Source organism: Cyrtonyx montezumae, unplaced genomic scaffold (assembly GCF_038088225.1).
Source record: "Cyrtonyx montezumae isolate F1298 unplaced genomic scaffold, pur_monq_1.0 scaffold_3, whole genome shotgun sequence".
NCBI classification, from domain to species: Eukaryota; Metazoa; Chordata; class Aves; order Galliformes; family Odontophoridae; genus Cyrtonyx; species Cyrtonyx montezumae.
Genome location: NW_027072034.1, coordinates 76,427,888 through 76,446,136, shown reverse-complemented (window position 1 = coordinate 76,446,136; position 18,249 = coordinate 76,427,888). Strand labels below are relative to the sequence as shown.

Genomic DNA, 18,249 nt, shown 5'->3' with positions numbered 1-18,249 from the left:
GTAAAGGTGGAGGGATGTACTCTGATCTCTCTTTCCAGATCTCTGGACCATCATTATGAAAATACCATCCTATGCTAATTCAGGCAAAGAAAAAAAGTGGAAGAACTACAGGAGATGATGCATAACTTCAAAGTAATTGTAAAATCAGAATTGTGAAGAAATAAAAGGAAAATCACTTCTGTTGTATAAGACAAGCTAAAAAGAAGGGTTCCTGGACTACGCATTAAACAGTAACTAAAAAAAACTCACTGCAAAGGTAAGGGACATAAAAATGACTACATATATTCTTCTCAGAATATAGCAGATCTGGCAGATTTCTTCTGTAATAGCCCAAAATAGTAATTTGTTATGAGTTTTGATCCCAAATGATACTTCACTGTTATTGCATATTAGTGTGGATGCTCAAAATGACATCTTAAGGTTGTTATAAAACTAACACCACTGAAGCTTTGTATCCTTACTGCTTATACCTTAGATGCACAAAATAGTTGCATCAGTTTAGCTTCACTGTCACAAAAGTATTTCAAAATGACTGATGCCTCCAAAACGCATAGAAATTTAATAACCTATGATATGTTCTCTTGTTAGGACAACTATCTGAAATAATGAAAGGCATTTCCTGCATTGTTCCTATCCAATACTCTTATCCCTCGATTTTCACTTTCTTTGAGAAATCATAAATGAAGTAATAACCCTCAAGGTAATTGTCCTTACAAAGCAAAGGATGAGAAAAGTGATAATTGTAATGAGTTTTTGTTAGGGAAATTAAAATTCTAGAAATAATCTGATAACAACTAGTTTTCATTTTATTTATAAGACATGGGATCAATAGTTCTGAAATGTATGTTGTTACCACAATTTTGTTACTGAAAAATGTAGCAAAAGTTGCTGAACACTCAGCTAACAAGCTATGGAAGTCAACTATAAACCTATAGTGGAATGTCCTATTTATTTTGTTACATAATCATTCAGCCTTAAAAGCATGGCTTAAATCTGTTCTCTGCAACTTAGTTATTGAATGACGATCAGAAAGAAATGAACTGTATGACTAACTATCAGCTGATAGTACTGAGCTGCTATCAGGGTTGCTGTTTTGGAAGGTTCTACTAAAATTTATGAGGTACCCAAATGCTATTTTGCCTTCACTGCCAAATTCTCAAAACAGGTCAGTAAATATGTAAGATAAGGAGATCTGGCATACCTGAGAGAGCTGCACTGCTTCACAAGCTCAAGGAGAAATCACTAAACAACTGAGAAAGATAATTTAAGTTTCTATCAGAAGTAACATATGATTCTAAGTTCAGGTTGGGAGTTACAAAAGGTTCTTGACCAAAGGGTGGTGGGAATCTGGAACTGGCTCCCCGGGACATCAGGCTCGACCCCAAGTACCAGAGGTCAAGGAGCATTTGGACACTGCTCTCAGATATATGGTTTGAATTTGGGGTCATCCTGATTCTTCATGGAGCCCGGGGTTAGACTTGATGGTTATTGTGGATCCCTTCCAACTCATGATGTTCTATGATTGTATGATAAGAGAATGATAGTGTGCATTTAGAATGAGATCACTTACAAACAGAATGTGTACAACATTCTTTAGCTTTGTCTGATACTCAACGCTGCCATCATGAGCTGTTATTAAAAATACTAATTAAAAAACTCACAGGGCACCCTATATCAGACTTGTCATTCTCTACTGTCCTCATTTGGAGGACAAGAGTTAGCAGAGGTAACACAGAAACATGTTAAAATCATATAGGAAACAGATGCCCGTGAAGTCCCACAGGGAATGAAGCAGGGCAGGAACAAAAACTTAAAAAGAAACAGTTCCTCTGCAGTCATGGCTTCTCATCCCTTGTTGCAGGACAGCAAAAGTTTTTTTTGTTGTTGTTGTTGTTGTTCATTTTGTTCATTTTTCTTTTTTTAAATATATACTTACAGCATGATGATACTTGCCCTTCTTTGTTGTCATGATGGGATAACGTTTCTCCTCAGCAGATACAAAGCCACATTTGGAGCAGAGAGAAAGCACATACTGAACATTTCTTGGGTTTCTTACTAGAAGCCTGGGGATGAGAAACAATGCATGAGTTGTTGGTGGCCACTATTTATTAACAGCCCTTTAAATGCACTGGTGTGAAAACTTGTTCTATTTCTGGCCATTCTGTTTATTATTTGCTGCTTTAGTAGTTGTTTAGGGGTTCAAGTGAAGGCTTATGAATTAGATGCTTTATTACAATGGTTCTTATTGTTCTGGTCCCTCTTTCCTCTCCTTTTCATACTAATTCTTTCTGCTCTACTATTTTCCCATATTTTTCATCCCGTGCTGTTGCTTACCCTGCCAACTGTACAGGGCTTGCTGTAGTGAATCAGCTTTCCACCCCCTAAAGAGTAAAAACAATGAGTCATTTTCTCCAGAAAAGTTGTTTTAGGTTGTACAAGAAGTCTGTTATTCAATCCCTGCTCTGCGGAGCTGCTATGTTCACCCCAGAGATGCTCCTCCTCAACACCCCCAAGTCTGCTTAGAGTGGAAGACATGGAAGGTTCTGGTATGACCTGCAGCTTACCATGGGGCACCAGGCCCCACACGGAATGGCTGCTGATTGGGTATCTCTCCTTACTGTTCAGATGTTAGTCAGTCCCTCCACATAACAAACTAATCCTCCTTTAAAAGAGTAAGCTTTGAAAGCACAGGTGGTGGTTTCTGAATGAAGAATACACTTCATAGACACCTTTTCTAAAGAATAGGAGACAATTTGCGATTTTCTCAAGTATGTTTTTATGCATTTATTATTCAGAACAACATAAATAGCTGATTTAGAAATATCACTCAGATATACAGCCAAGAATTTTAAATTGAAGAGACGCTTAAGTCAAAGTTTTACCCAAACTGATTGTGTGACAATTAGAGGAAAACATTCCTTCCTCAAAAAATATATAAAATAAGTGTTTATGTCATTGCATCATCTGTGGATGATTGGATCACCTGGATGTGTTCACAAAACGTATGTTCTATGATTACATATCCATGTGAAGCGCAAATATGAATGAAAATTGTCAACATTTTTCTGAAAACCTTTGAGACAACACCAAACAGAATGATTAAGAAATAAATATTTCTGAAATATTTCTTAGCAATAACCAGAAAAAAATATTAGGAGATTCATCTGAAATATCAACAATTGTAGTCTAGACAGTGAGTTAGATAACCCATGACCTCTCCAGTACTCACAGTAACATAACTTTACTCGATCTAGATTTTGGAACTTTTTTATTAAATGAAATGGTTGTGACCCTATGATTTCAAAGCAAACTCTTGGACTTCAGTTTTTCATCAGCATCTAATTACCTTAGAGTCTCACTTAGAAAACCTCTTGGAATAAACAAAATCATTTGTCTCCCTGGAAAACAAGTAAGGTGTTCATTTACCAAGCTGTACCTGTAAGGCATTCATTAGATAGAATCCTAAATTGCAGAATACACAGTTTCAAAAATGTTCACTATTTTTCTTTGTATTCATGTTATTCATGATAGTTCAGAAGGCAGTTACCTGAAGTGTACGTTGTTTATAGTTCATCTTGCTAAGAACTTGGCACATTTTCCCCCAGCTTATCACACTTACCACACTTGGTCCAGCTCTCACACACCACTCTTCCTGCTCCCATACTATCTCTGCTAGAAGCAAGAGGTGGATTGCAAAGACAAATGGCCAAACCTCAATGGCCTGATTCAATCTCTACCTGTATCAAATAATAAAAGTTAGTCTTCATTTACAAATTAGTATTTGAATCATATTTGGAATAAAAGGTAAAACCTCTTTACAGAAAGGGCTATTAAGCACTGGAATAGGCTCCCCAGGGCGGTGGTTGAGTCACCATCCCTGAGTGTGTTTAAAATCCATTTGGATGTGGTGCTGAGGGACACAATTTAGCCGTGGGTTGTTAGAGTTAGGGTAGTATGATTAGGTTGAGGTTGAAGGTCTTTTTCAACCTGAGCAATTCTATGATTCTATACTGTTCTGGGTATTTCAGGAGCATGAGTATACTGATCTTCAGTATTCAGAGGATTTAAGTTCAGTTTTCTTTTTTTCAAACATAAAGAGAAAGACAGAAAAGGCAAGTGGCTTGTCCTAAGTACAATAGCTGACTGTCCATGCCTGAAATAAGACTCTGCTTCTCTGCCCAGTCACAAAATGCTACTGTTGCATGCCCCACAGATTCCCCTTTCTACTACAAAGCCAGTAGGTATGGCAGGTGCTGGTAGTTGCTGTAGGCACTGACCTTCAACGGTTATTCTTTACCTGGATAAACTACAATACTAGGAACTGAGATGCCAGCCACACTTAAGTAATAGTGCACATTAACTTATGCTTAAATAATGTTTTCATTAGTGCTTTAGATACTTTAGGAAAATGAATTAGCATTCCTCACAAGTCTCTTCCCTCATCATCTCCAAAACAAAAGGTTACTCACATTTGCCAATATTATTTTTGACTCTGCATTGCTGTAGGTCAGCTTTCTACAGCAGTAACTGCACTGCAAAAAGAGTTTCAGAATTCAGAGTAAGAAGTACTCCCTACTGCTCTATCGATTTCTCAATTCCTGTAACTTAAATGAAAGCTTATCTTGAGTGACTCTCCAAGAAAGTGAGAGAGTCCCAGACTTGATTCTTACATGTGTGGTATTTAAAGGGGAAATCAGTTTCCAGTATATCATCGAGATGGTAATTTGGGGGGATAGATTTTCACCTTCTGCCATAAGATCCCAGCATGCAGGGATAAACACAAAGGACAGTGCAGCAAGATGTGTAACAGCAGCTAATAAAACTCCAGAGAGAAGGCAGTGTAGCAGTCAGGGAGAGCTGTGGCCTTAAACATTTTAGGTACAAGAAAATCCTATATGAGGTAAGATGATAGAAGAATTTTAGGAAAGATATTTAGCAGTGAAATTAATTTGGCTAGCAAACTTTGACTAATATTCTAAGTAAAAGACACTGTCAGAAATTTTCTTTGAAATGGTTTTTACTCTGCTTTTTCTAATTGCAGAATTAAGAGTTACTATTGTGCTTTGGACCTCTGGCTGCTTCCAGACATGTGGTGGTGCTACTGCTTAAAGCAAGTCAGGGAAGCTTTTCTAAAGACCAATTTCATATTTTGCTCTTATAAAAAATGCAAAGTCATCTTTGAAACAATAAAAAGCATTCTTCCCCAGTCTCATTTTTTTTCTTCTCATAAAGTAACATACAAGTGTTGTTTATTGATTGAGGCATATTTTTTGTTTTTATAATCAGTGGCTCAATATGTACAACATTACATTCATACCAAGAAAATTCCCTTTAACCATATAGCTCACCACTTATGCAGCTACCTTACCAGAGGTCACCACATCTATTGTCCAGAAAGTGCTGTAGAAATTTTCTTCGTAGCTGATGGCTAGACACAAGGGGAAAAAAAAAAAAAAAGTAATAATGTTGAGTTCAGTATTTTGGTTAAAAGCTTCCCTCACCTCTGCAGAAGAGAACTATAAAAAATGTTCTGATGTGTAATTCTAACTTCAGCTTTCAGCTGTTTATTGCAGCTGTGTTCTGCATATGGGCATATTTCACTTTGTTCCAAGCTGCACAGAGAGGAAACTCATCAAGGCACCCCTCCTTTCAAACCTGATGAGAGCTGTGCAAATACTGGCCTCCATTCAAAGCTGCATCTGATGCTCCTGGCAGCAAGCACAGCAAATAACACAAATGGAGGAAGTAGGGAGGAGCACAAGTGAACACTTCTGAAACATCACAGCATTAGAAAAAAAATTATGTAAAAACCATCTCCTACATAATCCCATGTCTGTCAGAGGCATTTGGATAATGCCCTCAGTTAGACTCTTTAACATATGGCTAGTTCTGACATGGTCAGGCAGCTGGACTCAATAATTTTGTAGGTTCCTGCCAACTATCTATCCCGTTAATAAATAATTATGAAACCCATAATATATAAGAGTAAAAGGAATAAAAAATAATGCTGGATTTTCATTGTCAGAAATTGGCAGTGGTAGGGGAATTAGACCTACTCAACTCCAGTTCCTTGCAAAGGACAGGACAAGTTTGAGAAGGTTTAGCTTATGCAGAAGATACTCCTATCAACGGCAGAAAATAGAAAAGTCAGTTGAAAACAACTTTTCTGAAAAAATAAAAATTCTTTTCTGAAAGCTAACATGACAGTATGTTAGGATGGTGCTGATAATGCCTAGCAATAGATTTATCCACCTAATTGCAAAATACAGTTTTGCATGTCTTCTATTTGAAGCATAAAGACAGTTTATGGGAGGAAAAAACAACAAAAAAGAAGTCTCCTGAAATGTGAAATCCATTTGATTGTGGGATAGTTTTCAAAGGGAAATGAAAATGTCATCGCCTGACATTTCCAAAGCTGAGCTTTCAAATTCCTAGACGTTGCACAGGCAGGAGTGTTAAACTTTAGTGGTCACAGTGCCATACACTCTCCATGTGTTTCAGGGAGGCAATGAGTGTCGCTTCCTCTAACACAGGACACACTGTGCTTATGAGTGAATATCATGAGTTTGGTTGCTTATGAGTCTCTGAAGATAGTCACCACAAAGTTACTGACAAGACCTTTAGGTTGAAAAATGAATCCTTTTTACTCACACAATATCTAAAAATAAAAAATGGTAATAAGTGTAATTGAAAAAAACTTATGCAACTTTAAACCCGTTCAAAACCTGTTTTGGGGCTGCCTTAGTCAAGCTTTCCTCTCTCAAACTTTCCTGGTGTACTGCCTGCCTTGTTGCGGGGGCAGAACCTCTCAAATTCTTGCAGACATGCAGACAGGTGCCACAGGGGCTACCTCAAGATCTGTGGAAACACCAACCCAACTCTGCCACGCCCCAAGTCACCAGAATGCTGGAAATGTGGCTTTCCCCATCTGGAGCCCTTGGAGAACTCAAGAGACTGAGCAGGCTGCTTGGAAGACAATCAGCTAAATAGGTTAAAATGAAAGTCAAAAACAAACCAAAAAGGCAAAAGGATTTGGTTTTCGTTTCGATGAGCCATCAGCAGGAGTGGAGTTAAGGCCACACTGTGGAAGAGGTGTAGTTTAGACCTCAAGGTCATTTGGATCCATCTGTGGCAAACTCAGGCAATGCTGTCTGCCCCACAGCAGATGTGTCTGATCAAGAGCAGGGAGCCCTGCATGTCCTTCACAAGCTTTGTAGAATTAAGTTGTCTTTCAGGCAATAGCTTGCTAGGCTTTGTTGTTTTTTTTCTTTCCTCCCTCTGGATAGCAAGGTCTTAATGCAATATCTGTTTACTACAATTCACCAAGAGGCACAACGTTCCTTGGCTTTTATCCAAACCATTTAGTTCACATACATATTGGAAAAAGCTGTCATGTCAGCAGCTAAGGTTGATATCAAGAGAGACAATAAGAGGATTAAGAGGTGGAAAGCTTTAGAATGCAAGCTACTGAATATTTCACAAGAAATGAAGCTGAGAGTGCTACTGATGCAAGGAGAAGGTCAGAAAGCTTAAATGCCTCAGGGACAGCTAAGAAATAATAAAGTAGTCATTAGGCATTCCAGATGTTGATAAGCAGTTCTTACAATCTCTGTTTTCATACCAACATGAACATTTCACAGCATATATCAGCGATTCACAGCAGCTACCAAGGGAATTTGCTGGGAGGTGTCTACAGAATAAAAACCCAGGAATGATCTGACTTTTGGGAGTGCCTCTGAGGCTGACATTTTGTCATTTAATTACTTGTTTTTATTAATATCTGGTGTGGATGGAGTTCCACATCATCAGCTATGACGGTTTGGTAAGAGAACTCGGAGTTCAAAAGTCACAAAGATTGACTCCTCATCACAGTGAGCCCTTTCTATCTGATCCTCTAATTAAATGGTTAAGTGGATCTTCTCAAACCACCATCAAGACCAGAGACTGAGGGGAAAAGGGGCAGTGGAATAATTTTTCAGGGCATTACAAATATTTGGCAGCAAATAGACCAGGCAGAGACCAGCCCAGGTGTTTTCTGTAGTCTTGTCAATGACAAGAGGCAAGGCGCAGCAGGAACCTCTCTTTAATTGCTTCATGCTACACTTCAATAATCTCACCTATAAATGTCAAGAGGTAGCTTGCCAATGGGCAATTCAAAGAACATTACTATCTTGCAAAGCAGAGAAAGACTTAAGTATTACATTACCCTTTAACTTACAAGAACGACTGAAATTACCCTTCCTTCCCTCCCATCTTCAACCTACCAGGGAGACATTAACAGATGTGGTGATAAAATTTATATCTTTACGTCTTTGAGCTCATGAAGCGCATCAATGAATTAATGTGTTGTCAACATATAATTCCTGTTACACTGTGCTTTTATGGCACATTTTACTTAATTACTTTCTGGAAACATTTACAAGAAATGTCTTCCCTACATCCTGTTTAAGTAAAGTTATTATACTACAAAAGGTTAAAATATATATATATACCATTTCTTTTTAACTTGACCTGCTATTTCAGTCTTGCATCCAGTTGTATTTTAATAATGCTTGAACTAAAAGGAATAATTTTCTAGCCCTCATTTCTTTTTGTCTTAGAAATGGTAGCTTGTTCTTTGATAAAAAAAGTCTATAATTATAACTGTGAACTACTTTCTGCTGTTTTTTTCCCCCTTAATTAAAAATAATTGTGTTAAAAGATTATTTTCCTGAGTAAAACTACTGAGGTGGTGTGGCTCTACATTTTGAAGTAACTTTAGCAAACAAGCTGTCCACAGTGTGATTTCTCTTTAATTCTCGATAGTTAATTTTAAGTTAGTTAGTAGCATAGTAAAAAACAAAATGCAATACAAGAAATCTGCATGCAGAATACAAGCGTATACTCTGTTTGTTGGAGAGGGTAAACACACAGTCAGCCCAACTTCTTTGAGCATCTGTGCTAAAAGGATAATTTAAATCAATATCAGCTAGCCACTAAAAGCTGGGTCTTCTGCACACTAGTTGAAATGGCTGGTGGATTATTATTATTATTATTAATTTTTTTGGTGGAACAATCAAACTTAACAGATTAAAGGGAAAATGTCTTTTATTTTTATTTTTCCAAAAGTAGCGTGCCAATTCCAATTTTTACATTTAAAGCGTTGGATCTAGGCAATGTTTCACTGATTAAGAGGAGAGAGAATCCTACAATAAAGAGGAGTACAGAAATCAAGACACGAAGCTCAGAGACTTCAACCTATGTCTCCATCATGCCAACTCATGTTTAGATAGCTTACTAGTTTTAGTGCTGTTCATTGCTTTATTTCTATCAAGCAATCATACAAATCACTGTAACAGTTCGGCACTTTTCTAAGTTTTGAGATACAGAGAATGTTTCCAGTGTTTTGTAGACATCAGTCATTATTGCAGTAGGGAAAGGAACCCAATAACATAGGTTTGGCTCAACAAAACACTTTCTCATTATCAAAAAATAACAAAAGTTGGAAAATAAAATCAAAAGGTTCTCTTTGTTCTACTTCTTCCAAATTATGCTAGATTTACCATTTTTACCTTTGAAGAAAATGGCTGAAGTTTGTCAAAGCTTTTTCCAGCTAGCTGGGAGAGAAGAGCTTTCCCACTCTGAGTCACTGATGATTACCCAGAAATGAAAAACATTTTGTTCTTAAAAGCGTAATATTTACCAGGCATTATCACACATCTCAGCACTTGCTTTGAGAAGGAAGCCATGAGTAGAGCTGAAATAAGTGGGACTCTTTCTAAGAAATAGAAGCATATAGCAGTAGTAAATCAAATAAATGTGTTGTGCTAATGAACATGAGCAGTACCTCAGACTCAGGCATATGGGATCAAATGAAAGCAGTGTTATCTGATGATTCAACTGTAACACATACATAATTATGAAGGGTTCTGTTAAGGACTTCTAAGCAGCAAAATGCTGATCAAGACATCTAAACCCCTTTCTTCATCACATTTTAATCTTTTCTTCATATGTATTCGGTACATTTATTTCCAACATTTTAAATGACAATGTAATTATCAGGATTGTTTGCCACTAAATTAATAAGGCTATTGTATATTTTTAAATCAAGTACAAAAAAAAAAAAATTAGGTTGTGATACTACAGTGGAGCCACGAATGAAAAGCTGGAGTTAAGCAGACATAGTTTTGTAATTAGTGAGATCAAATCTGGTTTTATACCTGTGGAACTCCCTTACTAGTGCAACTATCCCTGTCTCACCACTGTAATGACTTTTAAAACCAGGCCTCATCTTCCAAGTGCACATAAGGATCAGTTCATCCCACATTCAGGAACAGCAGGTGACAAGAGGATCGAAGCCAGATGAGCAGATGGATTTCACAGAACAAGGATTTAACTTGACTGTGTTAAATACACCTGTGGCATAAGTCACAGCACTAGTGGTTAATTTGCACCACAGTCTATCATAGCACTAAGAATGCTCCACAGATTGCTCCAGTTGTAGAATTGCTCATATTCTCATCCAGACACTAACTTTTCTGGTTTTATGACAGGACTATGAGATTTCAGGCTACAGTTCAATGCTGAGTCCTATATGTCAAGTTTAATTCTTTTGGCTGCATGTTATTCAGCTTAAAAAAAAAAAAAAAAGTAATAAAAAAGGATTTTACCACAAGATGAAACATTTGTATGTTTATAGACATTAGAAATTGCTGCATTATGTAAGTAGGGTGGGAATGACAGCACAAGATGCTCCCAACAGCTTTATTGGTTTAGCTGAGAAATGGTGCGTACACACCCTCCTTCCACAGCTCATATTAGAGGAAACAGAGTCACCAGGCCCTGCTCTGAGTAGATCAACACTTCATAAGCATTACTTTAAATCTATACAGGGCTGGCAATAACATAGATTAATTTCTGGAAGAGTGGGAATTTAAAGGATTCTGCATTTCAAATTGCTTTAAGTTGCCCAAGTTGTAGCCACCACATTTACCACTGTAACCAGCAAAAAGGCAAGAAAAACATATGAAAGATTCTGGACATGGCCTTATACTACATCAAGAGGAACATTTTATTTATTTTTTTCCTCTGAAGCCACTATTGCTCTCTCACAGATCAGGAGTGATAGATTAGAGCAACCCCAAGAGCTGTCAGCTAATATCTACATCGTGGAAAGATCAGAGAGCAGCAAGCTCTCTGGAATGCTGTGACAATTTCTAGCTGCCACCTTGAGACCTACAGGTTATGCTACCATAGAGGACTTAAAAGTAGAAATTTGATGTTAAAAAAAGAAAAAAAAGAACAAAAAGCAAAAAACAAAAACACTAAGACAGCAAAACCTGTTACACAATAGGAGGCAAGGTTTCAGAAAATGAAATACTGACAGCCTCTTCAAAATTTTTCACATTGCTTCAGCTTCTTGTGCACTCTTATACCAACATAATCCTTTATGCTGGGGCAGCCACATTTGGGTGAAGAGAGGCAACCAGTGTAAGAGTTATCAGAAGAGCTAAGCTAGCTGCTCACATTTGAATTCAGTGGTTACAAATAATAGTAGCCTAGACCATCCAGATGCGTTTCCAACTTCACTACATTATCCCATGAAAACAGGACACCCAACAGGTACAAAATCAGACATAATGTAAAGCATAAAGTTGTTGAAAACACAGAAAAACACTGTATAGAACACTGTAAACTCAGTAGTGGGATTTGATGAGAGTGGTTGGGTCATGGAGGGAACAAGGCTGCTGACAGCAGAGTATGCCCCAGAACTCACTCAAAAGAGGGCAGACCAGTGTGGTGACTTCCACATGCTACAGACATGTCAATACTGCCCAAACACCAGAGCACAGACATCTACTCTAACAAGTGGTGGTCCCAGAAAGCTCCTGAAGTATCTGGAACTATCTGGTGGCATCAGCTGACCAAAAGCTGATGGGCAGCACCAGATTATCTCAAACTCTATCCCATGGTCACTCACAATAGAGAGACTTCAACAGAAGCTCCTGCTCCCACCTATTCTCCCTGACTAACCAGAACTACACTGGAACATAACCCCCTGCAGACACCAGCTTCGAGGTGCCGAGGATGAGCTCAGGTCCCAATCCAGAACTGCACCTGGAACAAGCAAGATGAGTAAGTGTCAGGGAAGAAGAATTTTACATAGTGTTGTTCTAGGAGAATATGGCAATTTAAAGTCTTCCTCTGTGAAGAGGATGGCTCTCCTGCACTTGGCAGACATAAATATGAGAAGATCAAAAGTGCTCAGGCACAAGAACAGCAGGACTAGACTGGTTGTGCCATTCTACATGGGTGAGCAAGGACACATCAAGAGCTCTGGTTGGAATAAAAACCTAAGCTAAAGCACATCTCCGAGCCAAAAAGGTGTAAAACACACAGTCTTGCTGTGCTAAATACCTATCCGTATGCCAGCAGGTTTACTTCAAAACACTCCAGGCATTTGAAGTAGTGGCTAATAAAAGATCTGTTAACTTGCTCAGATTAGACATCCCTGTAGCTCTTAGTTCAATTCCACCACACACAGATTTATATAAATTGCCTTTGCACTGTCACCTTGGAAAAGCATGGGGTAATGAATTCACGTCAGGAGGACAGTTTTGTGGAGGCAGGGTAGTCAAGAGGATGCACTTAATAATTCCAGCATGCTGATGGTGATTCCTCCCCTGCACTGCCTTCAGCAGTCAGAACTAGAGTGCTGCCCCTTCATGTGTGTGAACAATCCAAGCGTCACACTGACATCAGATGTCTTCCAAGAGTTGTGCTATTCAGAGATAACAGAGAAGAAGATAGAGAACAGAAACTGAAATAATGTAGCAAGGAATCAGCAACTGATCAAAAACACTGAAAAGCCCCAGTCCTTTTCCAAAACCCCTTTCAATGGCTGCCTCTGTGTTGAGCTGACAGCAGCACTTACACTGCAAAGAGTCCCATCTTCAGCATTCCTACACATCTAACAGACAAAAAACAGTAAAAGAATTACGTAGCTGTGAAACAAAAACAACAGAATAAATTTTTCCCAAATGTCAGGTGCAGTTCAACACATCCCTTAGTTTCACTGTGAATTTTAAAACTAGTTACAAAAGTAAGGTATTGAGAATCTATCAAGAAGCATTAAACACAAACTATTACCTCTAGCTTCAAATCATTAAGAACAAGTTGCTGGTCACACATCATGTATAAGGTGGAAGCAATAATTCCAATTTAACACAGCATGATGGGTGTTACGCTGTGCATATGTGTATCCTAATGCTTGCACTCTGGAAGATAACTCTCCTTAATTTCCCTTTGCACTGCATCAAATTTCCATCTACCTGTACAAATGAGGTGGAGAATACCAAACCACAGAATCATAGAATCATCAAGGTTGGAAGAGACCTACAAGATCCAGCCTGTCGAGATTCCTCTGTAGAGCCTTGCTACCCTCAGGCAGGCTGACACTTCCAGCCAGCTTGGTGTCATCTGCAAACTTACTGAGGGTGTACTCAGTGCCCTCATCCAGGTCATCAATAAAGATACTGAAGAGGACAGGCTCCAGAACCAGCCCCTGAGGAACACCACTTGTGACTGGAATAGAGCAACAAATCAAGATAAAAGAGGCTTTCAAGCTCTTTATGCTGCTAATACACATCTTGTTTCCCACACTGACAGCAGTGTCACACAGAGATATACAAATTTTTGCACACATTTTCACTATCCTGTTTCAAGACAAGACTTTCATATGTTTGATGTTCTTTTAAAAATTACCTCACACTTTTCTCATCTCAAATCCAAGAGGATACCACGTAACACAACAAACATTTTCAAAAACAATGCTCAACACTGATGTAGGCAGATCCACTTCAGTCAAGTAGGTCTTAGAGATGAACCAACTGAACTGATAAATGTTCAATGAACTAAAACAAAATGAGGAATTCAGTATTAAATCCACTAGAAGAATGGTTTTTTTTCAGCAATTACACATCAGTTTGCAAAGTCTGAGAGATAAGCATTATATTTAGATAGCAAAATCAGACTAGAAGAATTAAATTACTTGTTATAAGATAGAAGTACAAGCACGAAGCAAGTGTCAAAAAAGAAAAAGTATGCATGATTTGCCAGCTCAAATTTTTTCAGCTATATCTTTTTTTTCATCCCCTAACCCATTTTTTATAGACTGGTTTCCTACCTGCTTTTTTCTCTTTTAGGACATTCAGCTCCTCTACACCTCTATGTTTCTGATTGTCTGGAAAGTTATCCATTTTACAAATCCTCCATTGGTATAAGATGGTGGAAAAAGTATTTAAGGACATAGGTGCAACAGTCAACTATTCTGGCTACTTAGTTTGTAAAACAGACCCAGCATATTTTTTCCTTCCTTTCCTCCCCCCCAATATTGTCTGCATAAAGTAATCTACACTTTGGTTATCTTTAAAAAAAAAAAACCAAAAACCTTCTAATTGAAAGAAAATGATGGTGCATCCTTCCCCTGAAATGGTAACATACCGTGTAAGATTATATATGTAAAAGAAAGAATATTCTGATTTTTTTCTAACTTTGAGTTCTGCTGTTTGAAGCCTACCTTACCACGTATTGATAAGGCTGGTTTGATTTTCATAGCCTGTCAGTTTACATAATCCTGCTTTCAATTCCCTGTAACTCAGTTTAACTTTTATAATTTGGTTTGATCTTATTTTAAACATGTCAGGTGTCTGTCTCAGGCTGAATTTTTTGGAAGCATTTCAACCAATATCTAGCTATTTCTGCAAATGAGACAGGGATGTGCAGGAGGAAAATTAAACTTGCACTGAATATTCAGATGACAACTCCTCTAAAGCTCTTCATACTTTAAAGTAGGGAACAGAAATGTGACAAGAGAGGGAGGGCATCATATGAAAATGATATGATGATTCATTCTTCCATATGAAAATTTGAGCCATTGGGCCAAGTTATAAATCTTCCAAAAATCTACAGCCTGCATCTATGTTAGTGATTAACAGCTAAAATTCTTCTTTCAATGAACACTTTTTTTTTAATTATTTTTTATTTTTCATTTAAGTGATAACCAGATTGTCTATATAATATCCTCAAAGAACATGTGTACTAAAAGTTTCTGAATGTGAGCCAGCTAGGCATACGTAATCCCTAACCCTCAGATTACATACAGTGTATGGACTTTTTGTTTGTTTGATATTACAGAGTTTCATGAAGAGCACTGCCTATTCTGTGAGTTGGTGAGACTGGACAATAGCAGGACTGTGGGAAGAGATGGAATTTGGTGATTCTGAAAGCTTCACGCCTTGTAGGTGTGGGAAGGAGGATACATAAGGGAAGAAAAAAGGGGAACAAAACTGGGAAATCACTCTTCATGTGGAAGACTAGTAAATTCTTCAATCTAAAGAAGTTAAGTTTTATGAACATGGTATCATTTGATGCAAAACTGCAGAGCAAGCAACAGGAGAGAGGACCAATCCTGAGGAAAGAAGGAAGAGTTGTGCAGGCTGGAAAAGTGAAAGCATAGGACAAGAGCAAAGCCAAAATCAGGCATGGAAGAGAAGGTAGAAGGATAGGGGGATGAAACAATAAAAAGTAGGAAGGGTATTTCGTGTCATGATTCTATACAACTGTCAAGACTTGCTGCTTGCCAAATCTTGTATCACCTAAACTAGCTGATGACTGGCCTGGCCTATAGCAGCATAAATGCTGTATTTTGGCATGGCAGTACATCCATGGTGTTTCATGATCTCACTGGAGGATTTCCTATGCCTCTCAGGAGGTCTTTCACTGCAAGAGAAAGTTATCCATAAAATATATAAGGAATTAGGATTCTCCAGCACACATAACAGATGTTATGGTGGAAATTGCAAGCACAGGAATGAAACTTTAAGTTCTGGGAGCGTGGACTTTGAATATTCGGGGTCATTTGTAATACACAGCTCTGTTTCTTTTACTGTTTTATAAAAACTCCTCCTGTTCTTAGAAAACAAACAAACAAACAAAAAAACAACTCATCTCATCCTCTTGCTTCCAAAAATGATCAGAGCAGTAGATACCTTGTGTCTGTGTGGCCTGTCCATATCACTCTCTCAACTGCTCCCATGTAGCATGAAGTCTTACTGGCTGCCATCATCTCTTTGGGTTTAGCCTACATCACTGGCATTTTTCCCCTCTAGTAGGAGATTAAACATTAAAGAACAGGGACCTGCAATGAACATTAAATCACAGGTAGACATTTTCTTTCATATAATATACTTGGATAAGTATAATTGAAGGAAAAAAAAAAAAAAACAACAAAACCTGTGGGAGGCAAACTGTAATAGAAATGCATGTCCGTGTAAGACAGAACTCTGGAACAGATTGGAATAGATGGTGCAAGTTAAAAGAATAGCTATAGCAAGCTTATTAGAAGCATATTTCTTGTGGATCTACAGTTGCTGAGTCTCTTTATCAGAGACACCCATACCAAACATTGACAAATGTCTCATTCCTTTCACCTCCAATGATAGACCACAGTAAATAAAGGAAGAAAGAAAGAAAGAAAGAAAGAAAAGGGACAGAAAGAAATAAAATCACATCTAGCACTTAGTTTAATAGTTCAAGCACGAGGAAGATGCGGGAGGCTGATCTAAACATCATAAATCTGGATAACGAATGTTTGTTGTTGTTAACATGACTCTAGGGTACAGAACACCTGCCTTTATGCAAAACTGACTTTTTTTTAATTTGTTTAAGAACTGCTTAACTATAGATGTTAGGCTTCCTGTTCAATAGTCAGCCATTTATTCAGCCTAACAAAAAACAGTAAGACCCTGTAAAAATGAGGGCTACTCTGAAAGTAATGCCACCTATTTTATTATTTTGGCCCATGACATCAGAAGGTGGTGATGGTATGGCAGTAGAGGTTGAATATTCCCAATGGCATGTCCTTACATATTGCTGCAATGTAACAGATGGCAGCAGAGGGGCAGTCTGACAAAACAGGGTCTGACATGGAACGATGGACTAAAGATGTGTCACTGAATTCCTCCACGTGGAAAAACGGCACTCACTGACATTCATTGATGCTTACTGAGCATTTTTGGAGACCAAACAGTGGATGAAAATACAGTGAGGTGGGGGTGGCATGTTTCATCAATAGCAACAGAATTGTGAAACACATCCATGTTCCAAATGGCCATGCACTTTTGTCACATACCATGAAATGAATAGCGTCTTGATCAACTCATCTGTGTGAATCAACTAATGGTGGTACCCATGTTGAAAAACACTGTTCAGTAGCTGAGAATTTGTACAATTAAAGAGTATCATTGTACTCTGTATATCTGTTGTAGTTTCCATGGAATTAAGCAGGACGTATTACTTTCAGGTTGACCTGCGCACATACCCAAATGACATTTTGATCCCAACAAACTTTTGCTCCAAGCATAGTCTAGAATGAATAGTTCTACTGCAAGCGTAAGGACAACATACTGCTGTCCATCACTGTGGAATCTGGTCCCTGACCTGTAACGTCAGCAAGGTCCAACTCCCTGATGTAAAGACCTTTGTGCATGTCTGCACTGGTGAATTGCAGATCATCACATCCTAATATGTGATAGAGCTCAGCTTTTCTCTTATCTGTTGTCACTGGCATCAGTGAGCTTGTTAAGATAAACTGGTCTGCAGTAAAATAAAACTGTTATTGACAGTTATACACAAAAAGGCAAAATCTATATGGAGCGGTGGAAAGGTAAGACAGCACGAACTCAGTTCTCCATGCTCTACAATTTCCCAGCACTAGAAGAGAACTACTGTACAATTTGTGTCTAGTTCAGGGCAGCAGATCCCTTCTTCCTTCCTTATCTACTGCTTTCTCAGTTTTCTCATGTTTTTATTTTCTATGCAAATATTATATAGTTTAAATATAGTGTATACTTAGGCAGTGTTCTCAGAACAAGTTGATCCAAACATCATTTCCCACCATTCATATTCACATCAGACAATCAAATTGTCATGTCCATTACCGCAACAAGGGGAAAACAATCATGCAGAAGACTGACCCTCAAACACTTTCCAGGTTTACTGCACACAGCAAGCCCGATGTGCTATTTTGCATTATAAAGCCTACACAGAAGTTAATGTATCCACACAGTAATGAGTCATTATGTCTCATTAGAGGCTCAGTTTGCAAAGTCCAAAGTGTACAAACAGAGGCATATAAGACAAATCTGAACTAAGCACTGTACCCTGCCCTCTGCCTGCACCAGTGGTTCACAGGTATCTGGTAAATGATTT

The 18,249-nt window shown here is 38.2% G+C and overlaps 1 protein-coding gene across 1 annotated transcript in view; it reads left to right on the top strand.

Moving 5' to 3' along the window:
- HHLA2 (HHLA2 member of B7 family) overlaps positions 1–18,249 on the top strand; it is a 296,207-nt gene that overhangs the window by 277,289 nt on the left and 669 nt on the right.